Here is a 13,967-nt window from a genome sequence, read left to right on the forward strand (position 1 = left end):
TTCATAGCAGTCAGTTGAAAACTTTTCTACCAGGTGGTAGGCCTCACCAGGCCTCACTGGAGGCGAGTTCCGGAGTTGGATACTCGGGTACCTAGCATGGCTTGCTATCAAGTAGTAGGCCTCATCAGGCCTGCTTGAAGGCGAGTGCCGATGCGTGGCATCGGGATGGCTAGCCTGACTGGCTATCAGGTAGTAGGCCTCACCAGGCCTCCGTGAAGATGGGCCCCCAGGGTCTTTTTGGTTACTCTGACAATTTGCATAATTGTTATCAGTTAGTAGGCCTCTCAGTGTTCTGAGTCTCAGTCATTTGACGGTTAGCATGTTTGATGCTAGCAGGTGGTAGGCCTCACCAGGGGCCTCATTTATAAAACTTTGCGTAGGATTTGCGTCAGAAGTGGCGTACGCATGAAACATAGGACATGCGTACACACAGAAATATTCGGATTTATTAAACCGTGCGCACGCACATCCTACGCAGTTTTCCCTTAATAAATCACAATCAATTCTAAATGTATCGCAGCTTTTGCGGCTTCATGTCACGCCCATAGTTGCCCATAAATAGTCCACAAGTTAATATTTATCGATTGCGAAATCATGGCAAGTACAGAGAGGAAATAAAAAAAACGTAACTTCACTCAATGTGAAGTAGAAATTATCGTTGGAGAGGTGGAAAAGAGGAGAAAAATATTTTTTGGAGGGCACAGTGTGGGCATTAGCCTACTAATGCCAAAAAGGCACTTGAGTGGCAAAAGGTTGCAGACGCCGTAAATGCTGTAGCATCACAACCTCGGACCGTGGCCGAAAAAAAAAAGAAATGATCGGACATCGAGGCAAAAAAGCGTCTAGCGCTCCATCGCCAGAGTGCCACGGGTGGGGGAAAGGGGACACCGGAGCTGACCCCTCTTGATGAGAGACTGGCGGCAATTATTGGGGAATCCCTATTAATCCCTATCCCTATTATCTACGTGGAAATGGGAAATAGTTCAGTGCAAATGTAATTTCTTGCAGCTTTCTGAATGGTTGAGAGATACGTCATATGTTATTTTATCGAAAATAAAACAAACTAAAGGCATTTGCATGAATACCATGATTCCGTAGCTGATGAAGAAATTTTTACTATGAAAACAACTTTCCCCAGTGGACAATTAATACATCTATCTATCTATTTATTTATATATCTCCCTAATTATCTATCTATCTATCTATCTGTCTATCTAATTGCATCTATATCTGCTCCGCCAGACGGACACATTGACGAGAATATCAGTTTTGTACATTATTTCGTTCTGTTTACCATATTATTTATGAGGATGAATTGCATATCATGCCAATATTGTTGCAGAACATATTTCACTTTTTTTTTTTTGTATTTCTGTTGTAATTTTCGTTTGATTTTGTTTGTTTTACACTGCAGATCGATCAAACGGGTGTTTGTGTAGGCTGTTAATTGTAATACTTGCTTTGTGAAGTCTTCAAGTTATTTATGAGAGGCAGTATTGCCATTTCTTTTACACAACGGTCTGCAGTTTCACACACTTTCACATGTTTCTTCCATCTGCCGACGGTGTCGCCATTTCTCATTTCACCCATTTTTGTGCGTACGCCTGGGTCAGAGCTTGCGTGAAGGACCGCACATTTTCCCGTCAAGTTTGCTTTTTATAAATACCAATTATTGCGTAGAGAGTGGCGTACGCCTTCTTTTGTGCGTCCGCAACGTTTATAAATGAGGCCCCAGGCCTCCCTAGAAGGCTTGCTATCAGATAGAAGGCCTCGCTAGGCTTCTTTTAGAAGGTGAGCTCCCGAGGTTGGGTGCTCGGGCAGCTAGCATGACTTGCTATTGGGGTAGGCCTCACCAGGCCTCCCTGAAGGGAGTGCTATCAGTTGGAAGGCCTCACCAGGCCTCCCTGAAGGTGAGTACCGATGTGTGGCATCAGGGTATTTAGCCTAGCAGGCTATCAGGTGTTAGGCCTCGTCAGGCCTCCCTGGAGCCTTGCTATCAGGTAGGAGTACTCACCAGGCTTCCCTGAAGGTGAGTACAGATGTGTGGCATCAGGGTATTTAGCCTAGCAGGCTATCAGGTGGAAGGCCTTACTAGGCCTCCCTGAAGGTGAGCTCCCAGGTTGTGGTCACTTAGACAGTTAGCATGAATTGCTATCAGACAGTAGGCCCGCACTGGGCCTCCCTAGAGGTGATCTCAGCTGCTTGGGATTAGCATGCCTCGCTGGCAGGTAGTAGGCCTCACCAGGCCTCCCTGAAGGTGAGCTTGAATGCTCTTGAAGCCGGCATAAATTGCTATCAGGTGGTAGGCCTCTTTAGGCCTCCCTGAGAAACTTGTTATCAGGTAGTAGGCCCCACTGGGCCTCCTTGAGGGCAAAGTTCCCAAGTTTAGGCACTTCTCTGTTACCAGTTCTCTGTGAGTAGAACCTATGGTAGCTTAGCCTAGAGCTGGGGGTTACCCGCCAGGCAGGTTCAGGTGCTCCCCTCACTGAGGGTTGTCTATGAGCACACAGCCACCTGAGTCTGATCAGACGGTCGCAGGCCTCTCGTGAGGCCTCCCAGTTAGATCAATCCGTAGGCCTGTCCGGCCTCCCTATTGCTTTGAAACACAAGTACTTGGTAGAAACTTGATTTGAGCAGGTAGACTCCCCTCGCTAGCGCGGGTTGTAAAGTGCTACGCTGAGTGTTGCTCTCTGGGATAACCCGTCTCTGAGATCCGAGCTAAGAAGGACTGCCAGTTTTTCAGTCCCTTAGTCTGGATGCCTCTCTGAGGCACCGTCCAGAGGCTCTGTTTCTGAACAGACAGGGTTGGCCAAACCGAAGTGTCCAAACACTTAGGGCACCAGGTCAGGCCTCCCTGGTTGCACTCGGGCGAATATGTTCCCTGGGTAGTGACTTGGCTGGGGTTCCTTCGGGTCCCCTAGCCACATTCCCTTTTGAAGTAGTTGGTCCCGGGCCTTTGAGCAGTCTGGATAGGACCTCATGCAGTTGCATTAAGGTCCCGTTTTAGGCGTATAGCTTGGGCTATGACTACAGGGGATGCTGTCACTGACAGCCCAGTGTGACCTGAAGGGGATTGGCTCAGGTTTTTCAGTTGAATTCACTTGTGCTGACAGTTGTCACTGCCAGTGGGCAGACACTCCCCTCAGCATGGGGGCATTGGTATATTGTTCCCTGTAGCGTCATTCCGACGCAGCGCAAGTTCCCTTTCGAAAGGCCTCGGGGCCTGTCTGCCATACAGTCCCTTCAGACGAGAAGATGTGTTTGTGTTGGCAAGGCGCCCTTATATACTTCCAGGTCGCACGTTGATGACGCCATGGGCTGTCGTCGGTCAATGAGTTTGCCGTGATTCGATAGTAGCTTCAGACACCTGTCACGCCGAGGCCTTCCCCTTGGAGTCATTCCGACGCAGCGTCTCGTTCCCTGTTCTCAGGGAACAGAGGTTACATACGTAACCCAGACGTTTTTCAATATGTTGTAGAAACGTATTTTGCACATCCAAACCGGTACTTCACACGGGCTGTCATCAAAATGTTAAAATGTTATCTTTGAAAGTAATATGACTTTAATATAAAACAATATTATAACTGTATAGTAAGATAAATGGATTAATTAAGTGGTCTTTTTAGATTTCCTTATAATTTGTTACAGGTTACAATATTTCTGTAGATCTGAATATTCAGCTTATTACCAGTGCTTTTTACATTTCACCGCCTGTAGGGCTGACCTCTGGTTGTTGATTTATAAGACTACATTAACATATGTAGGCCCAATAATTGATACTACACACAAATGTAGTCACTCATTGTATTTACTCACAAAAAAGAAAAATCTGTAATTTCTTCATCCTCACATTATTACAATCTAAACCTGTATGACTTTATTTCCTCTGTTGAACAAAAAGGGAGGTGTTAATGTTAACCTTAGTCTTTCTTTGGTTCAAATTATGCTTAATATCTCCTGTTAGCCTAACGTCTAACAAAGTCATACAAGTTTGAAATAACAAAAAAAGTGTTAAATGATAACTGCTTTTTCATTTTACGTAGAGATAATGTCAAATTAAATTATTTTCAAGGACTTTTCAAGATTATTTTTCAAAAGACTACAATCAGAGATATCAATAGAATAAAAATTCTAAACAAGATAAATAGATCAATAAAAATACACCAATAAACAAAATGGTACAAATAAAGTATAACACAAATCATGCAATGACTGGCAAATTTAAATAATAAATACAAATAATATTATTGTAATTATTTTAATAATTATATTGCAATCTAATTACTAATTACTTACTAATCTAATTGCACTAAAACTAATGCTTATGCTTCAATGAATTTTCAACACAAATGACTGATATAAGGCATCGAAAATACAATTTAGAACGTATTCAATTATTAACTTATACCTGATTTTGAGAAACTGTCTGTGTTTTTGCTTTTTTTCAGCACTTTCATAGCAGGTTACATTGTTATGCCAGTAGGTGGCAGCGAGAGGCTGTCTTAAAGCTACACTGTGTAACTTTTTCAGTTTATTCTTAGCTAAAAACACTTAGTTCTTTCAAAAATATATGTGCTCATTAATGTATATTTACTTCTTTCAAGTAATAAAGTATTCTCGTAAGTTTATAATATGCCATTGAAAATACATATGGTAATGGGTTCGAATGCGGGTCGCCATGTTGCCCCTCCATCTTGAAAGTACATCAGCCAAAGAGGGACATACCCGTGAATTCAAGCGTCACCTTTTTTAACACTCCATGGCACTGTGTCGAATGTGGACGAGGTCGAACTGGAAGCCATATTAATCTTGGACTAAATCGGCCACCGTAGGAGTTAAAATGAAATCGGAATTGAGAGGAAGAGAAACTAAGGATGGTCATATACCTTTTAACCGCTAGATGGGGGAAAATATCACACAGTGTAGCTTTAACTTAGTAAGGTAGTAAACCATTCATTCAATGCTGATTCATTCTGCTGTAGTGCCAAATTATGTGACCCACCGAATTATGTGGTTAGGAAAAAAGCAACGCGCCAACAATGTGCCTGAACACCTGGTTTTCAGACCAGCACGCCCATGGGGCGAACAGATAGGTGCGAGTGCATTTGCTATTTCAACAATGTGGCGCTGGACATGAAGATGACAACTGCGTCGGGCTGAAAGTATCAAAAACACTTGCAATGTTCCGAGTGTATGATAGGGCCCAAAGTCTACTTGAACAAACGCTTCACTATAGTGCTGGGCGGTAAACTGACTCGTCTGGTAAACCTGTTTTAATTTCGAGACCGATGTGTATCTTTCAAATACCGACATACCCCAATGCGTTGCTGAAACAGCTGCTGTAGAGCGCTATGTAGAGTGTATAAAGAGCAGTCCTTTATTAACTGCATACCCTACGTACACTAATGGTAATAAATTCATAACACAACAATAAATAACTCACTCAAAAAATGAACTCTCTTTAATACTGAAAATATCACGTAGAGCCCAATGATGTCCGCGATGCCGAAAAAAAACAGATTGAATCACGGAATCCCATCACAAATGGAACTTACTGTATAAAGCGGAACGTCACAGAATTAGGCAATTTTTGGATAAATAAATCATAAGTAGGGCTGTACAATGAATCAGATATTGATATGGACTAGTGTCTGTGAATATTTAAGCTCATAAAGACTGCTGTTGAAATCTGAAGTCTGTATGTTCTGACTGTGATCAGGACCGCTACCAGACCCAACCCAGACACAGAGCCAGGAGCTACCCGAATATTTAACATCTCTTTCTTCTAAGTTGTCTGTTTCTGTGTCCACAGGTCAGGCTCACAGGAAGAGGGAGTGAATAGGCTTTTAATAAAGAACTTATGGCTCAGTTTCTATTTCTATTTTCATCGTCGAATTAGATTAGATTAGATTAGATTAAACTTTATTGTCATTACACAAGTACAGGTACAAGGCAACGAAATGCAGTTTAGGTCTAACCAGAAGTGCAATAGCAGCAAGTGCAGGATATACAATGGTTGCATAAGTGCAGGATATACAATGGTTGAATAAGTGCAGGACATGAATATGTACTGAATATATATACAGTATATAGAGATGGCTGTCACTATAAACAGAATTTACAGGTGAATATGTACAGTGAATAAATATACAGATGGCTATTACTATAAACAGAATTTACAGGTGAATATGTACAGTGAATAAATATACAGATGGCTATTACTATAAACAGAATTTTACAGATAGAGGTATACAATGATATGTTGTATACATATCTAAGATGAGGAATATAGCAGTGGATTAAGGTAGTGCAATAAAGTATGGACAGAAGCTATCCGAAAAAAGTGTAAAAGTGCAGTGGAAAGTGATTGCATATTACAGTTAGAAGTACGGTGCAAAATGCAAATGTAAACAGTTGGTACTGTAAATAACAGTCGGCAGTGCGAATGAGCATAATCCAATTAAGGTATGGTAGTGCAAGATGCATAAGTAAACAGTTTTTACTGTAATAAACAGTCGGTAGTGCAAATTGACGTTCCAGTAGTGCAAATAACAAGTGAAGGCAGATGTGAGGTAGGAGAGGAGAGTTAGCAGTATATGAGGGAAGTGGATCAATGGGAGTTTCGAGTTCAGTAAAGAGACAGCTCTGGGGAAAAAACTGTTCTTTAGTCTGCTGGTCCTGGTCCGGAGGCACCTGAAACTCCTGCCGGAGGGCAGGAGAGAAAACTGTGGGTCTGTGGGAAAAAGTCTGTGGGCTGGGTGAGAGGAGTCCTTAAGGATGCTGCGAGCTCAATGCAGACAGCGTTTCCTCTGGATGTGCTCGACGGCAGGTAGTGGAGTCCCTGGGATGCGCTGGGCAGTTTTCACCACCCGCTGCAGTGCCTTGCGCTCTGCAACAGAGCAGCTCCCATACCATACTGCGACACAGTTGGTCAGGATGCTTTCTATTGCGCAGCGATAGAAGTTCACCAGGATAGCCGAGGAGAGCTGATTCTTTCTCAATGTCCTCAGGAAGAAAAGGCGCTGGTGAGCCTTCTTGACCAGGCTGCAGGTGTTGGTCGTCCACGACATGTCCGCCGAGATGTGGATCCCCAGGAACTTGAAACTGGAGACACGCTCAACAGCCATTCCATTGATGTGGATGGTTTCGTGTGTGCCTCTTGACTCTTTCCTGAAGTCCACGATGAGCTCCTTCGTTTTGGTGGTGTTGAGGAGCAGGTTATTTTCAGTGCACCATGTGGCCAGGTGCTGGATATACTCCCTATAGGCAGTCTCATCGTTGTTACTGATGAGACCAATCACCGTAGTGTCGTCCACAAACGTGACGATGGAATTAGATCCATACACAGGCTTGCAGTCGGAGGTGAAGAGGGAGTAGAGAAACGGACTTAGCACACAGCCCTGTGGTACACCAGTGTTAAGTGTGATGGATGTGGAGCAGGTGAATCCTGATCGAACATTCTGGGGTCTGTCAGTTAGGAAGTCCAAAATCCAGTTACACATTGAGGTGTTGATGCCCAGGTCTCCAAGTTTGGCTATTGACTTGGTTGGGATGACAGTGTTGAATGCTGAGCTGAAGTCAACAAACAGCATACGTGCATAAGTGTTCTTATTGTCCAGATGAATGAGCACAGAGTGCAGTGCCATGGAAACTGCATCCTCTGTGCTCCTATTGCTGCGGTAGGCAAACTGGTGTGAGTCCAATGTGGATGGTAGAGAGTCTTTTAGGTGTTCCAGGACCAGCCGCTCAAAGCACTTCATAACGATGGGTGTGAGTGCTACAGGGCGGTAGTCATTAGGGCACCTCGGGCTACAGTGTTTTGGCACTGGCACAATGGAAGTGCATTTAAAGCATGTTGGTACAGCTGCTTGGGAAAGAGACAGGAAATGTCTGAAAATATCTGTAAAAATCCCAGCGAGCTGCTCCGCACATGCCCTGAGAACACGTCCAGGGATGTTGTCTGGTCCAGCAGCCTTGTGCGCGCTGATCCGGCTCAGTGCCTTGCAGACATCTGTGGAGGAGAGTGTGATTGGCGGGTGGTCAGCTGAGGGTTTGAGCTTGGTGGCAGTTTCTCTATTGTCTCTTTCAAAGCGAGCATAAAAGTAATTTAGCTTGTTCAGGAAGTTGACATCAGTGGCTGCGGGGGTGGAGTGGGTGGGTTTGTAATCACTGATGGCCTGAATGCCCTGCCACATGCGTCGAGGGTCAGAGTTGGAAAAGTGTCCCTCTATCTTTAGCTTGTAGCAGTGCTTGGCCTTTTCAGGTTTGCTCTGGATGTGCTGTAGGCTTGTGCATCTCCTGATCTGAAGGCAGTGTTGCATGAATTCAACAGTTCGCACTTCCTTGTTCATCCAAGGCTTCTGATTTGGGTATGTGGTGATCTGTTTCTGGGTTGTAACACTGTCAATGGTGGTGTAGGAGTCAATGTCCGTGTGAGTGCCACTGGTGGCTTGAGAAGCAATAAAGAATATTCCTTTAACCAACAACATTTTTGAAACTATGAAAAAAAACAGTATGTTTTAAAAGTTCAATCACATCAATGTAGCTCATCTCCATGTTAGTCCACCTAGCATTGGCACTTGCAGGTACTGTACATGTTTGGACCCTTTCAACCAATTCTTGAGGTTGCTCATCCACCTCTTCTGTCACTTCTTCTCTTCTTTCCTTCACAAAAGGAGGACGCGGACGGGCAGGTCTAGATGGCACAACCAGAGGCAGGACCAGCTTTGAAGGAACAGATTCATGGAACCTCCAGATTGCAGGAGACTGGACCAGAAGCAACTTCGACAAGATGCGCAAATCTTTCATGTGCTGAGTCACTGGAAGATGGCGCTCCAACTCTGCCAGTTTTTGAAAAGAGATTGTGGATCATCCCCACTGAGCTGAGAAAGGCCAGAACTGTCATCAATCTTTCTTTCGGCATGCCCCTAGGTAGACGATCAATGCATGTCTCGAGCCACAGCATCCCATGTTCACGGTATTTCTTCAGGTTCCGGGGGAAAGACAGATCCAACTCCTTGATTCTTGCACATACGTCCCCGAGGTAGGCGGCTGCCCAAGACGCAGCAGATGGAATCTGACTTGGCTGATGGAGCTCGACAAAATCCTTGAAATTCCAACGTGCCTTCCGGTTCCTGTTTTCATCCCAATATTTTATATGTGGGAATAACTTGAGTTTGGACAGTCCGAGCTCCAAACAACGGATGGGATCCAGGCTCATGGAAGTGACCATGTCTGCTGCCCTCCCAAATGTGTGGGGATATCCAAACCCTTTCCGCTCACACACTTCCAGTTGGCCAACTCACCAACTGTCCGGCAGTTAACTGCCCGATTGGACGGTAAGGCCCTTTCAATGACTTCATCGGAATACGATCATTCCTTTGATACAGGTCAGACAACAGAATCCTGACCAATTCCTCACCCACCACTAGTGGACCAGCCATAAGGGAATCAGTCAGGGGAAAGATTAGGAGCACTCTAGACTTCATCCTTGAGTTCATCCTTGATCCAGGTCTCCAAGGGAGAAGTAGATTCTCACACACTCGCAGACCCTATCGGACCCAGGCCAAGAAAGGCTGATTCATCTGACCACAGTACACGTTTCCACTGTGTGATGGTCCATCCCAGATGCCTCCGTGCCCAGAGAAGTCGACGGCGCTTCTGGACACTGTTAACATAGGGCTTCCTTTTGGCACAGTACAGTTTTAACTGGCATTTGTGGATGTAACTACGTATTGTGGTACTTGACAAAGGTTTGCCAAAGTAGTCCTGAGCCCATGTGGTGATATCGCTTATAGATGAATGACGATTCTTGATGCAGTGCCGCCTGAGGGATCGGAGATCACGGTTGTTCAGCTTAGGCTTGCGCCCTTGTCCTTTACGCACTGAAATTCCTCCAGATTCCTTGAATCTTTTAATTATGTTATGCACTGTTGAATGTGAAATATCCAAATCTCTTCCTATCTTTCTTTAAGGAACATTGTTTTTAAACATTTCAATAATTTTCTCACGTATTTGTTGGCAAACTGGCGATCCTCTGCCCATCTTTGCTCCTAACAAATTAGACCTTTCTTGGATGCTGCTTTTGTACCAAATCATAATTACAATCACCTGTTGACATCACCTGTTTCAAATCAATCATTTTTTAACCATTTTACCTCAGGTCTGAATGACAGGAAAGGATGCATATTTACAAATGACATGAAGTTGACCAGACAAAACATGAAATATTTTGTGTTCATATTGTCTGCAATGAAATACAAGTCAAAGTAAATTTAGAAATCACTTCTCTTTTTTTTTATTTGCGTTTTCCATACTGTCCCAACTTTTTCTGATTTGGGGTTAGGGCTGGGCGATATGGAGCAAAAACTATATCTCGATATATTTTTCTATATCTCGATATACGATATATATCTCGATATCTTTACAGGAAAAATAACCCCCCAAAAACTACTGCAAAAACAAATATGCCATATACCACAGCCTTTTTTTATTGAAGTGCAAAGAGGTAGGCAGTTCAAATGTAGGAACAAAGTGCTTTTGCGACATTTAAAAAAAATAAATCTCTGTATACAAAAATAATAATTTAACAGTAAAATAAAGGAAGAAATAATACTTTTTTTTTTCATTCAAAAATAAAACAACTTAACTCGAGGTAGGCAGTGCATATAGGAACAAAGTGCTTCTGCGACATTTAAGATAAAAAAAATCCCTGATTACATAAATAATAATAATTTAACTGTAAAATAAAATACATATTGCCTTCTTTTCATTCAAAAATAAAACAACTCAACTCAACCTCATCTTTGCATTAACTCTCTTGTAGCCATCAACAATTGGCCAAAAAACAAGTTTGTGTAACTCCTACATTTTAATATTTCGAGCAAGGAATACCAATCTGTCTACTGTGTCAGGCTTAAGTGCAGCCCTTTGACAAGTAACTATATTTCCACTGCAGCTGAAGATCCTTTCAGAAGGACTGCTAGTGGCAGGCACACAGAGGTTTTTTGCTAGGGTGCTCAGTGCTGGATAGGCAACCTCATGTTCCTGCCACCATTGTAGTGGATCTGCCTCACTCTCCAAACATACAGACTGTAAATAGCTTGACAGCTCATTCTCAATGGACTTGCGAGGTGTGAATGAAGAGGAGTAAGGGGTTGAATCATGGACAAAGAAGCTGGCTAGTGTTTTTTTTCTTTTTAGCAATGGGGGGCACAGGATCTGCTATGGCACTCTCTTGTGCGGACTGAGGCACAGCTTTGTCAACACCTGCAGAGCTCCCCTGATCACCTAGCAAACTCTGTGCTTCGCAGATGACCCTCTCCTTCAATGCATCCAGTTTCCCACTGCTGACATATTTCCCCCGAAACCGTGGGTCTATAAAGGAAGCAATGTCCAGCAAGTCACTGGTAGAGGGCTCTGAATACTTCTCATTTAAGTAAGTCAGGATGGTGTGTTTGATGGACTTTGTTAGCTCACTGTCACCTTCCTCGGGAGCAAGGAGGCTGCTGTTAAAGAGGTGGAGCACAGGTCTTACGTATGAGAGTGTCACATACTCCTCGCCTGACAAAGCGTCAGTGAAGTCCTGCAGGGGCTTCAGTGCTCTTTGGATGGCCTCTAGCACCTCTATGTCTTGCAAGGTAAGAACCAGAGGTCTTGTTTTCTTGTCAGCAGACAGGACTTTGGCAAGAGCCCTTTCCTGCTCAAGGACGCGTTCTACCATTTGTAGACGTGATCCCCACCGCGTGGTCGACTCCGTACTGAGCTGATGAGCTGGTAAATTCATCTGTGCCTGCACTTCGGCCAGCTCCCTCCGTTTTTTCCAGCTGTAAGAGAATGCGCTCACAGTTTTCTTGCAAAGAGAAATGGCCCGTGTGATACGAGGGTCTTGCATTCCATGACCTGTAACACAGTAAAAGCAAAAATTAAATAAATTGTTTTTAAATGTAGTTTAATAGCTCATGCCATGAATTATCTCTTAATTGTGTGACTGTTTAAGTATACATGTATAGTTTATTTTTAATTTGAAATAAAGTTATTATTTTGACATTGTACTTTTAATCATTCTGCAATACACAGTTTTTTTTTAAAAGACCAGATTATTTGCCACACCCCCTTCCACCCAACCAAACATTTCACACCCAGGCAGTGTGCACACAGACCGACACACACACACACACACACACACACACACACACACACACACACACACACACGTAAGACCAGGTATATTGCACTCACCAATCGCCAAATGTAGTCTGTGACCAAAACATTGCATCCTCTGCCAGTTGTTGTTTTGGACTGCGCAGACGATATTCGCTCCATTGTCAGTGGTAATGGCCACGGGTCCATTTGGATTTAACATCCAGGTTGTTGTTACGTCTCTGAGGGCCTCTGCGATATTTTCACCCGTGTGATCTTGTGGGAAATACGTAGTTTGAAGGCATGCGCTTTTAATCTTCCAGTCCAAAATATAATGTACAGTGACGCACATATAAGGCTCGCATGTCCTGCTGCTCCACATGTCTGTAGTCAGGGCATAGTAAGTAACCTTCTCCAATTCAGCAGCAAGCCGCTCTCTCTCCGTAGTGTACAGTCGCGGGAGTTCTTGTCTCGCAAAATAATGCCGACTAGGTAAACTGTATCTCGGATCAAGTGTTTTTAGCATGCGTATGAAGCCACGTTGTTCAACGACGGAAATGGGTGCCATGTCCACCGCTATATGAAGTGCAACGGACTCGGTGATGCTACTCCACCTTGCGCTCTTTCTTTCGTATTCTACACTCCGCGTTAATGATTTGTGGAGTGTTATCTGTGTAACGTTAGTGTTTGTAGTGTGTGGAGTGTTGCCAGAGCTAGTGGGATCCTTAGTCTGGTGCACTCCTCGTATGCAAGCTTGTGCCTCGTCTGTAAATGGTGGAACAGGTTCGTGGTGCTAGAAGCTTTGGTTGGCACCAACTTTCGGCATTCACGGCAGTAGAGATCTGTCTGCTGTTCGTCTGACGCCTTAAACCCAAAGTATCTCCATATATATATATATGGAGCCAGTTGTCCTTTTTTTTGAGACTAGTTCTGTCGCCTCCGGGCTGGTTGCGGACGCCGCCATGTTCAATGAGACAACACGCGAGAGGCGGGGGGCGAGCGAGCGGGGGCGGGGGGCGAGCGAGCAGGAGCGAGCACAGCACAGAGAACACAAACAAGCAAAGTACTGGAATCAGAATTAAAAATAAACAATATATCGATATATACGATATGTCAAAATCCATATCGTGTTTAAAAAATATCTCGATATATTTTAAATATCGAGATATCGCCCACCCCTATTTGGGGTTATATATGTATGCATGTATAACGTGTGTGTATTTTTCTGGTACCTGTCTCTTCTTCACCTGTCACTTTTTCTGGCCTCATGTTACAATCAGAACTGAAAATCAACCACCTTATAATTTGTTTGCCCAGAATCTACATCCATTTTTAGGAAAAATCAAAGTATTATATTTAAGACAAAATGTTGTTTTTATGTTAAAATGTAATTAAATATCCCAAATTTAGCAACACTATATTGCATACAATATGTAAAAAAAGAAAAAGTTTCTTATTTTGTTTCTACTCCCTGGCTGGCTGAATCTGATGTATGATCACTGCACCACAGCGAGTGATGGGTTGATTATCTCCACCTTCATTTGATTAAGAAAAGGGGAAAAAGTTTTAAACCTCACAAATGGGCAGACAAAGGGTGCGTCTCAATCAGCTCTCTAGTTCAGCAGTCAGCCCACGGACTGATTCCCTGATCAGTGTCCTGACTACTGAACTAGGGAGCTGATTGAGACGCACCCATCATTTTCTAAATAGTCTAAATGTCAAAAATGTATTGGGTAACACTTTATAATCTAAGGTACATTAATACATTAGTACATTAATTAACATGAACTAATAATGAACTGCACTTATAAAGCATTTTTTATCTT

This window comes from Gobio gobio (genome assembly GCF_949357685.1).
Source record: "Gobio gobio genome assembly, contig: scaffold_143, whole genome shotgun sequence".
Lineage (NCBI taxonomy): Eukaryota > Metazoa > Chordata > Actinopteri > Cypriniformes > Gobionidae > Gobio > Gobio gobio.